We start from the raw sequence: 14990 nt of genomic DNA, 5'->3' as shown, positions 1-14990 counted from the left end.
CTGGCTCTGGCTTCCTTGGTGCCGTGGGAGACAAAGGGAGGATGGCCCTGCAAGTGGCCACACCCCCCAAGCCTCCCTGGTGATCCTGGAGCAGGTGGGATATACACCATCGGGACCCCTAAGGAAGGGGCCTGGGAAGTCACTCTTCATGGGACCTGATGCTCCTCCTTCTCATCTTCTGAGCTGTCTGCAATTTTGTAAATGAAGATGATGGTCCCCAGGCTACTCTGTCATTTCCTGCTGTCAGAAGGCCAGGCTGGAGGGTCACATCCTTCCTATGACTCAGTGTGGCTGCCCCACCCAGGTCCTCTTTGCATTGGGCCTCCCCAGACAACTCTCTCTCCTTCTCTTTTTATTTTTCCAGATTTATTTATTTACTGTAGAGAGAGAGAGAGTGAATGCCTAGTGGGAGAGAGGAGGAAGGAGCTGAGAGAGAGGGAGAGAGAGAGAACCAACCTTAAGGCTCCATGCCCAGCACTGAGCCCAATGTGGGGCTCAATGTGGGGCTCTTACAACCTTGAGATCAAGACCTGAGCTGAAATTAAGAGTTGGTGGCTTAACCGACTGAGCCACCCAGGCACGCCCCCTAGACAATTGTTAAGGAGCATTTCAGATCGTTTTCTGTGAGTTCTGTCTTCCATAACCTAAGCCTTATATTTTGGCAAAGCTCTTCTTTGCCACCGTGTTAAGCAATTTAGAATTGCTTTTAGGAAATGAACATTATGAACTGTGATATTCTAGTTAATAAATAATTTCTCATATTATAATTTTCATACTCACCCAGTAATATTCAAAACAACCATTCTGTTGCACTCCTAAATTGGAGATGTCATTACAGGGCATTGTGAGTTATAAGTGGGTTGAAAGCGGGTCTCTGTGGGGCCCCTCCACACCACAGCCAGCTTGACATGCAGGGTCTGATGGTGACCAGCACACCTGGGTCCCCACCTGCACCCCAGCCAGGTGCCCTTGGTGCTGCTGCACACATAGGACAGACAGCATTACCCAGTGTTGCCCTTGGCTCAAGAGGCAGCAGGGCTCCCACCTCCTGCAGGCTCAGATGACACCATCAAGGTCACTCTCAATCAGACAAGAGAGAAAACAGGTATATTCCTTCCGGATGCAGTAGGGCTTGTTCCCGAATGGCTCATCCAAAAATGTGTGACAGCTTCGCTAGCGTCCGACTTTGCCAGGTTCTGGCTGGGAGACAAGTCGGCAGGTGAAAGAATAAAAAGAGGAAGACAGGAGGATGAAGATGAGGTCGGCTGGGACTGCAGGGGGGCGGGGAACACCCCAGGGGATGGTGTGGTGGGAAAGAGAACCAAGAGGAGGACCCAGAAAATATGCACAGTTCAGGGGCAAGTGGAAGACCAGGACCCCGTCGGGGGACATTGAAGTTCTGACAAGTTGGGAGCCAGGGATGTAATGAGATACAAGAAAGATGAAGTGGAGAGGGTTTTGGGAAAACAAAACAAAACATCCAGAGTGCTAGATGCTACAGGGACAAGGAAGTAAGGACTGGAAGGGAGCCAGAGTGTGCCCCATTTAGGAAGAGACCTTCGCCAGGTTCAGAGAGGGGACAGGGCCAGCAGAGGTAGCAGAAAGAGGGCTGCGTGGTGGGGAGACGCAGAGACCACCTCCAAGAGGGGAAGGAGCAAGGCTGCAGGGCAAGAGATGGAGACACAGAGAGACAGAGACGGAGAGACAGAGAGAAGAGAGAGAGAGAGGAAGGAGAGAGTTATTTGGAGGCCGATGAGACTTGAACCGGGGCTCTACTGAAGAGGATTTGTGAATCTTTGTTCACGTGGCCAGGGGAAACTCAGTATCACAGAACAGAAGGTAAAGAACAGGTGTCACTCTGCGCAGGTGCACAGGGCTGGTTGGGGGTTTTGGCCCCTGGAGGAGGCGGGGGTGTGTGGGTTCTCACGGCCTCCTCTACCAGGCAGCCCCTCTGTGAGCAGCTAGGCTAGAGCGAATTTCCTTCTTCTCATAATTCTCCTGACTTGCCTCTTACTGTAAATCTACTTAACATTAAAATCGTATTACTAAAATAAAACTTTGAAATATAAAGTGCTAAATCCTTGTGGTTAGAACACACTGTAACTGGGAGGTGTTATCAGTTAACTAGCACGGACTATTGGCTGAATTGAAGGAAGCTATATTTCTTGTTGCTACGATCACTGATACCCTCCAATACAGTAAGTCTCCAGGGCGTACCCTTTGAATGGTTGCTGTGATTGCAAGTATTATAAGTGTAATTTTGTATTCCCTACCCGAAGTCTGGGAACAGGGGCTCTTGCGGCTTCTCAAAGAAATTCCTAAAATATCTCAGAGGCTTTGTCCTCAGCTCTTTACAGATGACTGGTGCTGTTACCCTGTAACCCGTCCCCAAGTTGCTATGCTGAGCCCTTCTTAAGTGGGCTCCTTTGTCTTCTTCCAGTGGCTTATGACTACGCTGCCGCAAACCACTGGGGGACCCCAGTGCATTTAGAAGGCTATGGGGACAGACTCAGAGACACCAGAGAGCTAACAACATATTGTGTCCACCTGAGTGTCAGTGAATTATGTCCCCTGTTTAGGTATCACCTAGCCAGAAGCTGTCCCTGAAGGTATTTGCCTCATTAGCCACCTTGCCCTCTCTGCCCCATCTGCCCCCCACCTGCCCTGTGCTCTGGGCTCACCTCCCACTGTTATTCCTACAGAATGATTTGTCTGCATTTATCGCTAGTCTAGACCCCTGAGAATCGGGACTAGGTTTCCTGATGCCATTGCCTGATGGCAATTTATGTTTACACATGATATCCTAAATGAATATATACTGAATTATTTCCCCAAATGGTGTACTTGTATTTGAAGTGATGAGCTGTTCCTTTCCTGCATTTCACTTAAACACTCTCCTACATGACAGAATGGGCTCTTACATGGTGACCGGAGCACACAGGTCCACTGATGCTGTCCCAGCCTCACCGGGTGGCAGGGCTGTGTGATGACTGTGAACCTGGGATGTCCATCAGGTGGTGTTCTCACTCATTTACCTGCCTGAAAACCTGCCTTTCCTTTGTTGAGTTGGACATGGAGTGAGATGTTTAGCTCTGTCTCATGACTCAGGCCACAGCTCTGTGGGAGGGAGGGGAGGAGGCCTCATAAGGCTAGGACCATTGCAGACCTTCTTTGACACGTGAGAGAAGGCAGGTGTGTGACCAACAGTGGGAGGAAGACAAGGATTCCACAAAAGTCGGGGCTGCCCAGCTTCAAATAGCAAGTGAGCCATTCTTTGGCCCTAGATAACAACAGAGGCACCAGATTAATTCCTGATTAACTTAGGATACTAACGGAGGAGAGGAAAAGAAAGGAAAGAGGATAGGAAATGGGAAATCTGAAAGACAGAAAAGGTGAGCATAAGTGATTAATGCGTAGGTAGGAAAACAAGAGGTGAAATGAGAAGACACATTTTCTAAAAACACATCAACACTTCACTCCCCAGCTGGAGAGTAAATGTTCTGTGTAAAGGGATCGTGTCTTGGACATACTGTAAATATCTTTTCCCCCATTATCCCCCCTGGGCATACTCACATCATAAGAGGGATTTGTGGATCCATGAATGATAGCCCACCTATTGCGGTCAGCGTGGGCAGCCACCTCAATGCACATCCAATATAAAGAAAGTGTTTTATGCTCAGGGTGCACTTACGTGTGACAAGTAAGACAGTGTTCTTCATGAGAAGTAATGTGACAAGTAGATATAGAAAGGTGTGGTGCATTTAAAAGGGAGCCATTATGGAAATGATATGCTTTGGCTACTTGTACCAATGCCTCTAATAGGCATTCACTTCAATTCTGACTTTTCAGAGATCATTTGTACAGCCCAGATCTGTTGCAGGCTAACCACAGGATTTAAAAAGTTAAATTTTTTAAAGCTTCTATTTGTAAGTAATCTCTACACCCAACATGGGGCTTGAACTCACAACCCTAAGGTCAAGAGTTGCACGCTCTACCGACTGAACCCACCAGGCACCCCCAAAGTTAATTTTTTATTGCAGAAGGTACTTATCAGAAGAATGGCTTCAACAAACAAGAAAAAGAAAAAACTCCAAAAATCGGAAGTGATGATGTTTCCAACTTAAGTATAAGAGCGCATGAGGCACAGGTGGCTTGAGAACCCTCTGACTTCATTACATCACTTCTGGTTCTATGTATTGTTGACTGACAGAAGTTTCTAGAATGGGTAAAGTAGACAAAGAACTCTATATTCAGACCTGGGGTAAATCAAACTTGCTGACTAGATTTTTTGGGGGGGTCTTTATAGTGCCCTGAGGCGAGGGAGGGGGGAGTAATGAGTCTACTGAAATGATTGTGGAGAGGGCAAAGGTCAATTTGACATGAGCAGACACGATCAATACCAGTTATAACGACATAGTGGACGGCCCTGGCCAGACGCCCTGGTTCCCTGAATGACAATGTTTTTTTTCTACACATTTCGGTTCCTCATATGATTTCATTAGGGAGTCAAAATTTAAAACGGACTGAAAGAATGATTTCTCCAGGAAAACATTACTTCCACAAGAGGCATTGGGGCATGAAGGAGAGAAGAGTGTCTACTGCTGTTGCCCACGGTTAGCAAAACAGAGGACACCCATGTCTCAGGTGATAAGGACTGGCATCTTTCAAAAATGTCGGGTAGGCTTTTTCACACAGGAAACTCTGTCTGGATATTCGTGACCCACACACAGAGCATGAAGGACCTGACTCATCTTCCCTGCTTGCTCTCCATCTCCCATTGCTGAGCTTCGTTCTGGCCAGCCGGATCCCGAAGTGCGAAAAACCCCGGTGCGAGTCTATTCTGCACCACCAACAGAAACTCGGCTGGGGAGCTACTTCTCTGCCACTTGCATGGAATAAGGTGTTAATGATATGTAGATTAATGTCACTATGAAAGACAATTTGCATGCACACACAGGAGAAAAGAGAGTTTTTGATTTTTAAGTCATAGCACAAAATGTCTCCAGTCTCCTGGGCATCTTGTATCTGTTTTATACCCACTGTTTTATCTTCGGAGTGCACTTCGGAAAAAAGTCATTTGAAAACCTGCAAAGAGGGTTGCCTGGGTGGCTCAGTGGGTTAAGTGTCTGACTTTTGGTTTCGGTTCAGGTTAGGATCTCTTGGGTCATGGGATCAAGCCCCGAATCAGGCTCTGTGCTCTGCAGGGAGTCTGCATGAAGATTCTCTCCCTCAGCCCCTCCCCCTACTCATGCAAGCACATGCACATGCTCTCTCTCTCTCTCTCTAAGTTAAATAAAATAAATCTTAAAAAAGAAAGAAAGAAAGAAAGAAAGAAAGAAAGAAAGAAAGAAAGAAAGAAAGAAAGAAAGAGAGGAAAAGAAAAACTGCAAAGAATCTGGGATGTTGGCAGTATGGCCCCTTCCTGGAAAGCTTAAAGATTTGGGGAATTCCTTCTGCACTTGCACTTCTGTGGGATAGGGCTTCTAAATGTTAATGTTACATTTAACCTTGCCTGTCTGACCTTGAGGTAGCAGGCTCGCAGCTCTAGAGGAAAATGATGCCCTCCATAAATTTTTCCCTGGAAGGGCTCCTTCCCAAGACCTATAGCTCAGTCAAGCTAGGAGACTACTTTTATGGATCTCATGCAGCTGAACATGAATCACTTATTTATGGATATCTGACATTTGCTGATGTGGTAATTCACTCTCTGGACATGTGTTCTATTTATTTTAATTCTTTCTAGAATGCTGTTCAGAATTTAAGGCTTTTAAAATCTGCATATATATGCAGGCATTTTCCTCTTTTTGTGCATGCATTCATTAGCTAAATGGGTTTTTTGGACCTTCTTTGTTATGATGAAAATAATATTTTTATGCACCTGGAAAGCAAATTCAAACGGTAGAGTAGGCATGCAATGAAACAAAAGTTTCTTTTCCAAATCACATACTCGGTTCCATTGTCCAGAGATAACCATTATCAGTAGTTCCTTGTGTTTTTGTCTATCTTTTTGAAAATCCCCATGCATATCATATATCATATACTGTATCAGTCTATCTAACACACACACATTCATACACTTGTTATATAGATTTTATATATATATATATATATATATATATATACACACACACAAACCTTTTCATGGAGGTGGGAGCACTTTTGTGTTATGCTCTTTTTTACTTAATAATGTCTGGGTGATCTGAACCATATCAGTGCACACAGATTCATCTCATGCTTTTTATTTTTTTTAAGATTTATTTATTTTTACTGAGGGGGGCAGTGGTGCACAGGGAGAGGGAAAAAGAGAATCTCAAGCAGACTCCTCGCTGAACATGGAACCCAAACACGGGGCTTGATCTCACAACCCTGAGATCATGACCTGAGCTGAAATCAAGAGTTGGATGCTCAACTGACTGAGCCACCCAGGTGCCCCTCATTCTTTTCAATAGCTCAGAAGTTTATAACTACATGGAAGTATCTTAGATTATTTCATAATTTTGCTGCAGATGGGCATTCCAGGTTATGGCTAGGACAACTTTTCAGCAAAGGCTCCCGTCTACAAGCCAACAACACCTTGTCTTTGTGGCTAGAGGTGACTTCAACCTTGGTTTTTTTTGTTGTTGTTGTTTTTGTTTTTTTAAGATTTTATTTATTTATTTATTTATCTGACAGAGAGAGATCACAAGTAGACAGAGAGGCAGGCAGAGGGAGAGGGGGAAACAGGCTCCCCGCTGAGCAGAGAGCCCGATGTGAGGCTCCATCTCAGGACCCTGAGACCATGACCTGAGTCGAAGGCAGAGGCTTAACCCACTGAGCCACCCAGGTGCCCCTCAGCCCTGGTTTCTTGAATCATTACTCTGTCCTGAAGTCTAGACCTAATTTTCATATTTGAATGTATGACCTTTTTGGCCAGGAAAAGCCTAAGATTATTTTTATTTTGTTACTTTGCCCACTTAACACTAGATAAAATTATGACAAAGACATAGCAGTGAGCAGTAGGCTGGAAATGAAGTTAAGAGATACCAGATAAATAAGCTACAATTCAGTCAGCTTCTTCCATCACAGAAATCAAATTTGTTCTCATTTCTTTGCTTTTGTTCATCTTTATCTTTTCCTCCCAAGTCATCACAGACTGAGAAACTGCTGGAGTTACTGTTTAGGTCAGCCTGTCTTCTCCCATCTGCACCAGCCCATTGGAAATCATTTAATCGACCCAGGGTTACATCCAGGTCAAACAGGACTCCACCAGCAGCTGGGGGTCCAGTCACAGGAGTCAGGGAGAGGGTTTCTGACTGGTTGGCCTGTTGCCAAGGTGGGTGGAGCAGAGGTCCGATCTCCTGGATGGCAGGTGTCTAGTGGCTCTCGGGCAGTAGACAGCTCCAAGGCACTGGGGTGCCCTAGGAGTGCCTCCAAGTGATCCCAGCACCCAGCTGCTCTTGGGAACAGAAGTCCTCAGGGTTCAGGGGCTGGGTGAGGCTGGGCTGTAGGTCTTTAGTAACTGCAGTAGGAAAGATCTCGTAGCTTATTCCTTCCTCAAAAAACTCATATTTCCCCTCTGGAGTATGTTGCCTTGATGTTTCATGGCCATATTTTAGATCTCTGGACTCCTCGCTATCAGATTAATTTATGCTCTTCCTTTTGGCTCCTTTGCTTAGGATTTTTGAGAAGCATAATACATTTTCCTTAAGGAATAGCTCTGAGAAGGTATCTACAAGGAAATACAAGCTGTTGCTAACTGCTGTCACCCCCCAGGACAGAGGCTGTGGGGGCAGGAGGGAATGAGGGAGGGTGGGACAGGTACTTCCTTCTCACCAAATGCCCTTTTGTACTTTCTGAATGTTACACAGTGTGTTCACCTCATTCAAAAATACTGAAAAATGGGGGGGGACTGGGTGGCTCAGTCAGTTGAACGTACAGCTCTTGATTTTGGCTCAAGTCATGATCTCAGGGTCCTGGGATCGAGCCCCATGTCAGACTCAGCCCTCAGCAGGGTATTTGCTTGAGATTCTCTCTCCCTCCCTCTCCCACTGCCCCCCCACCCCTGCTCATGCTCTCTCTAAAATAAATAAATCTTTAAAAATACTGAAAAATGATCTATTCAGTCATCTCTGTCTTAGTTCTCTTGAACATCGGTTCAAGATCCAGGAGCTGGATCTTCCATAAAGATTGCAATGTCTTTGAGTAGAATGAAAATACCCAACTTTTTCTGAAAGGAAAAAGAAGAGGAGGAAGCGGAGGAACTAAGCTCAGCCTACTGTGCCTTCATTCTTTGGTCCCTTGTCTCGGTGCCTTTCACTGGGTCTCTTCTCTCCTTAGATTTTTCTCAGTTGCTGTGTAGAGGTTGTGTCTCCTCACATTAGATTTCGATGCCAGAGGGCACTGGAATGTCCTTCTGCATCACAGTAGGGGTTGAGAGTTGGATTTTGAGGTCTAAATCCCTTCACTTAGTATGACCCTATATGGACCAAACAGTATTGCTTTATCACTCTAGGCAAACACCTATGACTGACCTCCCACCTACTTCTGGAATTCCAGACCGAAGAAAGCATCTCAGGTTAAGGATATAAGTAGGACTTGCCCTTCACTACCCTTGAGTGCAAGAAGATCAATCCTACAGATCTTACCTTCCCTGTGACACATGGAGAAGGGGACAGACCGTGGATCTACTCCTGGATGCACATCCCTTCATCATCGCTAGTGAACTGGGTCTCGGCAAAGTGTCAGGTTTGGGCATATCAGATGAGCTACCCTCCTCTTCAAGGTGTATGCAGAGTGGACAGAGGCACATGCCTGGGTGAAGTCTCTTCCCACATGCAAAAATAAAGGTAGATACAGCACTCATCAAAGACAAGAATGAAGGCAACTATCCTGAACAGAGGGAAATCCAACCAATGTGATTTAAAAGTGCTCCGAGTTTTAATTCCAAGGACGTTCTGAAATAGAGGTTGGCTGAATGAAGGCACAAGCAGATGGAAGGGAAGGAGTTGTTCACCTGTTATCCTGGTGCTGGTTTCCTGTACTTGCTCCGTCATGCTGATGGAGATATACCCAGAGAGAGAGCTCTGAGTTGGATGGTGTATGCTGAGCTCCTCTGGCTGTGGGCAGTGGCAGAGATTGAGGAATAACTCATATATAATAATATTGGGAATAACTACAGAACTGTGAAAGGGCAAGAACATTTAAGAATGAACACGGAGAGCCACCAACATTCTGTGGATTAATGACCAATGGACAAAGTCTCATGGTCATGATCAGAGAGGAGGAGGGAGTGGGGTTTTGCCACGGATGTGGATGGTGGGTGGTGGACCTCTGACTCTGCGAGCCTCTCCATGCCAGATGGTCACCAGCACAAATCAGTCCTGCATCTTGGGGGACAGCAATGTGGGGCCACATAGGGTGCGGGAAGTATTGCTGGTTGGCCAGGCCAGTTGGTTTTCTTAAGGAAAAAAATTAAGAAGTGTGGAAGGGTCAAGAAGGTCCGTTGAAAGTCCAGATAAGAAGGGAATAGAGGTCTTGTGGGTTTTTACTTTCGTCCAGATTGCCCTTGGGAAAGTAGACTTAGGAGATTGGAGGGGGCAGAATCAAGAAAGTAAAATGGATATTCTATGACTAATGGGACAAAGTATTAGATTATGAGCATAACTCATAAGGAGCAAATGATATTCGTAAGTGGCCATGCCTCTAACAAAAGCAGCAACGAGTTAAAGAACTCTATTCAGATGCTCATGCCATATTCACATAGAAGATAGTTCCAGAAGAAGCCAACTCTTGTATTAAAAGGAAAAGTCATCCTAAGTGACCACACAGCAGACAAAGGGAGAGCTGGCAATGCACCCCGTCCTCCTTCACCACAATTGGGAGAAGCCGACAGGGTTCGATCAAGGCACAAAAGCATGATTGTTTCCATCTCTCTTGGGTCCAGCCAGCTAGCTTTTAATTAAATGAAAATAATAGGCATCCCAGTTCACCTGGGGAGAATGGAGAAGGGGGGATGAAAGTAATCCAAGTTTCCATCAAATACTTCTCGGTTCATGGTGCAGTGCTCTGATCACCTGGTATTTATTGTTATCTGTTTTTTTCTTCTTCTTCACTGTAGCTATTAAAGTAGAAATTTAATTATGGTGATTGAATAATTAAACGAATCACAAATAACTTTTGCATACCAAGCTTTTTCTTCCCCTTCAACTGAAAAGATGTTGGCACTGGTATGAGGACTCTCTGTCATTGTTCGTAGCCCTGAGCCTTAACTTCCAAACTGTAGGGTCTTAATGTCCTTGATAAAAGTTCACTTAAAATATGAAATTTAGGGGGCTCTTTGTTGGCTCAGTTGGTGGAGTGTATGACTCTTGATTTGGGGTTGTGGGTTCGAGCCCCACGTTGGGGGTAGAGGTTACTTAAAAATAAAAATCTCTATTGAAACAAAAAGGATATGAAATTTAGGGATGCCTGGCTGGCTCAGTCGATAAAGCATGCAACTGTTGATCTTTGAGTCATGAGTTCAAGTCCCATGTTGTATGTGAAGCCTACTTTAAAAAAATATATGAAAGACATGAAATTTAAGTACTAAGGAGAGATTTAAAATAATCTTTTTACTTTTAAAGATTTAATTTATTTATTTGAGAGGGAGAGTGTGCATGTGCCACGCTCAAGCAGAAGGAGGGGCAGAGGGGAAGGGAGAGAGAATCTCAGATTCCATGCTGAGCACGGAGTCCTACGCTGGGCTCGATCTCACAGCCCTGAGGTCATGACCTGAGTCAAAATCAAGTGTCAGACACTTAACTGACTGGACCTCCCAGGCACTCCTAAAACAATCTTATGTAAGACTCTTATCTGAAAATAATATTGATTGAAAAGATTAGAAGTTCTAAATTTTCATACTTATCTCAGGCATATGATAGAGATAGACAATCGGTAATGAAGGCTTAAATGTGGGGTGAGGGGGAATAAACTCTTTTAGCAATTTTACGCCAAAACAGAGAAAATTATAAAATGCTCATAGTAGGGGCTCCTGGGTGGCTCAGTCGGTTAAACATCTGCCTTCAGCTCAGGTCAAGATCCCAGGGTCCTGGGATTGAGCCCCATTTCAGGATCCCTGCTGAGCTGGTTGCCTACTTCTCCCTCTTCCTCTGCCCCTCCCCTTGCTTGTGTGCTCTCTCTCTCTCAAATAAATAAATACATTTTTTTAAATGCTCATAGTAGTGGTTGTTAGAAAAATGAGAACCTGAATTGTTTCAGTCTAGTTGTTTTGCAGCAAAAAAAAAAAAAAAAAAAAAAAATAAGGCATTCTGCGGGGCGCCTGGGTGGCTCAGTAGGTTAAGCCTCTGCCTTCAGCTCAGGTCATGATCTCAGGGTCTTGGGATCGAGCCCTGCTTCCCCTTCTCTCTCTGCCTGCTGCTCTGCCTACTTGTGATCTCTCTCTCTCTCTCTCTGTCAAATAAATAAAGTTTAAAAAAAATAAGGCATTCTGAACTATTTTTTGTTTGTTTTCATAAAATGATGAATTTGAATGGAGTAGTGGGTCTTTTGTATTTCAAAGCTTTGAATCACCTGAATGAGGCAGAAGTCTAGGGCATCCCAAATTCACACTTGTCTCCACCCAAATCTATTGCCCAGTCCACAAAACTCTCCTTGGAGTCCATGTCTTGGAGTTTCTTCCAAGTCTAACCTGAGACCAGATCTCCAGGGATAAGACCTTCCTGGGCTGCCACTCTCCAGGACTTCTGGAAATGTTGGTGGGGAGGTCTTTGTGAAGGAGACCCTCCCACCAGACAAAGAACTTCAGTCGTGGACCACCTGGCTTTGGCTGATTTGTTGCTTTCCCTGTCCAACCGACTCCTTCATGCTTGACTCCTGGCTCCCTCTCCATTTACTGCTGCCCGTACCTGCCCACTGAATTAGATGTAAAAATTGATTTTTCCACTCTCTAGTCTCAGCTGGGTTTCCTGGCTGCCGATTTCCTCTCTGTTCCATCAATTTTATGATTCTTTGAACAGTTTTCCTGGCCTTACCCCTTCCTGCTCTGCTCTGTCTAGTCTCCTGGCCGACCACCCCTCCTTGTTCTGCACTGGTCTCAGCAAACGAGACCCAAGCCCACATCTGAGAAGCACTGTCCTCAAGCTCTGAGCCCCACCCAGAAGCACTTTCTCAGTTTAAGAAGCGGGGCCATAAGAGATCTGGTCCCACAGCTCCAGACTGAGAACCAGGTTAGGGAGGCACTTATGTATTCATTGGTTCAATAAATATGGATTGGACATTTACTAAGCACTAGGCAAATTTGCCTCTGGAAAGGGCTTTGGCTATTACACAAGAAGCTCGGTAGAGGGCACTCCTGCACTATAGCAGCTAAGCATGGGTGGGCAGTGCACCTGAACCCAGGGATCCAATCAGAAAAGGCAAATAATCACACATATTGTATGCAGGCTTGCGGGGCACACATGCCCACGATCTGATATTTGTCCTTAAACATATTCATCTACGGATAAGAGGCTCACACCTTTACACATCATGCCAATACTCTACTAATGCAAACATAATAATGATGCAATCGATCCATCGCTCCATCCCCCAGATCCACTTAATAGCTATTTTAATCCATGGCCCACTTTATTTCTAAACCCTTAAGGGAAAAAAAAATGCTTTAGGATACAATTTAAAAATGACTGCTAAGGGGCGCTTGGGTGGCTCAGTAGGTTAAGTCTCTGCCTTCAGCTCAGGTTGTGATCTCAGGTCTTGGGATCGAGCCCCGCATCAGGCCCTCTGTTCAGTGGGGAGCCTGCTTCCCCCCACCTTTCTCTGCCTGCCTCTCTGCTTACTTGTGATCTCTCTCTGTCAAATAAATAAATAAAATCTTTTAAAAAATAAAATTAAAAAAATGACTGCTAAGTTACTGAATTCTGTTTACTTGAAATAACTGAGTCCTTTTCTGGGTGTAAAGTCATCTTGATGTAGAAGGGAAGGGAGAGAAGCTGAAATGTCAGGGCTGCTAGAGGTGAAACCCTTCTGAGGCAAGACCTAAGTGCACGCTGCTTTTTGAGAAATGTCTTATTCTGAATCATGAGGGTGAAGAAAATGGCACACTGTAGCCAGGGTTTTCTACCCTGGTGGAATCCTTGCCCCTTGGGTGGTTGTCACTATTCAAATGACTACATACGCTATAAAACCAGTGGCTTTACAGTTAGCAAAACTGACATTTACTGAGCACATACTATGTGCCGGGCACTGTGCCAAAACCTTTAAGTGTATTATTTTTTGTTTCTTGTTTAAGTATTTATTGCTTATGTTATTTACTGCATATGTTATTATGTTCGACACAGTGTAGAAATGGGGAGCTTGAGAAGATCGAGCTTGGGGTTGACCAGTGGCTAGAATATGAGCAGGTAAATGCTGAGTGCCCAGCCAGTCCCTCCACACTGCTAGCTTGATGCTACCTAGAAAGAGACTCAATGTGGGTCTTGCTACCTAGAAAGAGACTCAGTGTGGGTCCTGCACGGCAGTACACATTACTTCCCTTTGCATAATTCCATTGTTTTCAATGTAAGTCCATATTTAAAAGAAAGTTACTAGTTGATCCAGCTGAATGACATTTTTATGTGTTAGAAGTTAAATTATCAACCGCAAAATCAACGTATCACCTGGTGAGTGAAATTAGAATGTAGAGTGGCTGCTACTCCGTGACTGTGGGTTGCTGTTTAATGGCTCTGTTCTGGAAGGCTCTGATCATGTCTACTAATCTGCTTTTTCTACTGGACAACAGACAGCCCTTTATGGCTAAACCACATCATGGGGTGCAAGCGGTGGTTGCTACAGTCAAACCCATTATGGGCGGTCATTAGTATAGCATCATGAAGACACATCAAATGTTCTCCTAAAGTATTTCCTTCCACCTGCCCTTAAAAATCAAAGCAACACCTGCCTGGGGGGAGATGCAACTTATAGAAAGTGGTCCCACATTAAGAGCATTTGTGGGAGCTGGATCAGAGGGTTTCCAAATGCCCAGGTCCAAGGCTGCTAATCAAAATCCCGTCTCAGACTGGCCCCCAGCCTGTGCCTGTGGCACAGAGCAAGGAGAGAGAAGAAACAATCTCCTGAGAAGGTGACTAGCTATGGGGCAGACCTTAAAGAGAGTCAAGAAAATCACTCCCCAAAACACAAAATCCTGCCTTCCCAGTAACCAAATGACATCATTATTAACTACTCTGATGTCTGTTACTTTTGCTTACTCACCACCCATTTGCCCTTTTGGGAACAGATGCCTGATTATTCTTTGGGAACCACCCCTTTCCACTTTGAGCCCCTGGGCCGCATCTATCAGTGTGCCCCAACCTCTTGGACAGCAGTCTTGACACCAGAGTGAGCAGAACAGGCCAAAAGGATGTGTTCCCCAGGCTTCTGTTGCAGTTACTGGGAAAGAGGTACATGGTTTTTTTCTTCTGGAATCTAAACCAAGGTTGTGAGCCCAGTGGGGCCAGTAGGCAAAAGAATCAATACAGAGAAAAACAGAGGAGAAATGGAGGAAGGCTTGATCTAAGACTTCTTTTGAGCTCCTGGATCTAGCCACACCTGAAGATAAGCCTAATTATCAACTTTTCAATTATGTCAGTGAATGTTTTCTATTTTGTCCAACCCAAGGTGAGTTGAATTTCTGTCTTTTGCAACTGGATTCAGGTTGCTTACAACTTCATTCCCTATTAAAATTGCATGTTAATGGAGTGTGGAGTGAGGGAGAACAGGCAGGCCCTTAGCCCTGGGCATGAATACCATTGGGCTTGGAGCACGTATCCACATCTACACTCCACCTTGACAAAGTGCCAGGTGCCTTGCTTTCCTCATCTGGACCCGCGAGGCCATTTCCAGGTGACATTCCATGTCCAATCCCAGGACCCACTCTGGGAGGCCCGTGACTGTGAAGGCTGCCACCACTATGGGAATCCCAAAAATGGGATGGCTTGATGCCTTGTCCTGCCTTCTTCCCATGTGGTCTTCTCACCCCT

This window comes from Lutra lutra, chromosome 3 (assembly GCF_902655055.1).
Source record: "Lutra lutra chromosome 3, mLutLut1.2, whole genome shotgun sequence".
NCBI lineage: Eukaryota > Metazoa > Chordata > Mammalia > Carnivora > Mustelidae > Lutra > Lutra lutra.
Note: the sequence above shows the minus strand (reverse complement) of the source record.